The sequence below is a fragment of the Gavialis gangeticus genome, unplaced genomic scaffold (genome assembly GCF_001723915.1).
Source record: "Gavialis gangeticus isolate Ggan-Ray unplaced genomic scaffold, GavGan_comp1, whole genome shotgun sequence".
Taxonomy (NCBI): domain Eukaryota; kingdom Metazoa; phylum Chordata; order Crocodylia; family Gavialidae; genus Gavialis; species Gavialis gangeticus.
Genome location: NW_017728995.1, coordinates 40,447,175 through 40,448,359, shown reverse-complemented (window position 1 = coordinate 40,448,359; position 1,185 = coordinate 40,447,175).

The following is a 1,185-nucleotide window of genomic DNA, read 5'->3' as shown; positions in this document are numbered from 1 at the left end:
TCCTCCAAGCCCAAAGGGAGGTAATCCCAACACAGATGAAAGGGAGCAGGAGGGCACAAAAGCCCCCATGGCTCACCAGAAGCATCCGGGAATGTCTTCTAGCTAAAAGGGAGGCATACACCCAATGGAAGGGAGGAGCCATCACCAGGGAGAATTATACTGTGGTTGCTCAGGGATGCAGGGGGGCAGTCAGAAAGGCCAAGGCGGAGATGGAACTGAGACCAGCTTCCCAGATCGAGGACACACGGTAGGAAATGTGCTTGTCAAATTCACCAGATCACAAAGCTAACCTATTTATCGACTTCTTTGCCTCCATTTTCCTGAGCAGGGACCAGATCAGCTCCTCCACCAGGCCCCCCTCAGACCCCAGGGGAGGGCCCTAGGCCAAGGGTCATGGAGGATCTAGTCAGGGAACTTCTGGAGGGACTGGATGTATTCAAATCAGCTGGTCCAGATGGTCTCCACCGCAGAGTGCTGAGGGAATTAGCTGAGGTCATTGTGGGACCCCTGGCACGGCTTTACGAGCACTCGTGGTGCTCTGGAGTGGTGCCAGAGGACTGGAAGAGAGCCAATGTGGTTCCCATCTTCAAAAAAAGGGAGGAAGGAGGACCCTGGGAACTATAAGCCAGTTAGTCTTACCACGAACCTGGGTAAGCTTTTTGAGAGAAATATTCTGGCACATGTCCATGAGGGGCCAGCAGGGGAGATTATGCTTAGGGGCAGCCAACATGGGTTCATTAGAGGCAAGTCCTGTCAGACCAACATGGTGGCCTTCTACGACCAGGTCATCAAACCCTTAGATGCAGGGGTAGCAGTGGACATAGTCTTTTTCGACTTTCGGAAGGCCTTCAACAGTGTCTCTCACCCTGTTCTCATTAAGAAACTGGAGGACTATGGTGTCGACACCTACACAGTCAAATGGGTCACCAACTGGCTGGAGGGCTGCAACCAAAGAGTTGTAGTGGATGGGTCATTTTCGACCTCGAGCGATTTGGGCAGTGGGGTCCCCCAGGGTTCGGTCCTCGGGCCTGCACTGTTCAACATCTTCATCAATGACATGGACGAGGGGGTAAAAAGCACCCTGTTCAAATTTGCTGATGACACTAAGATGTGGGGGGATGTGGGCATGTTAGAAGGAAGGAATAGGCTACAATTGGACCTAGGCAGGTTACAGGGGTGGGCGGA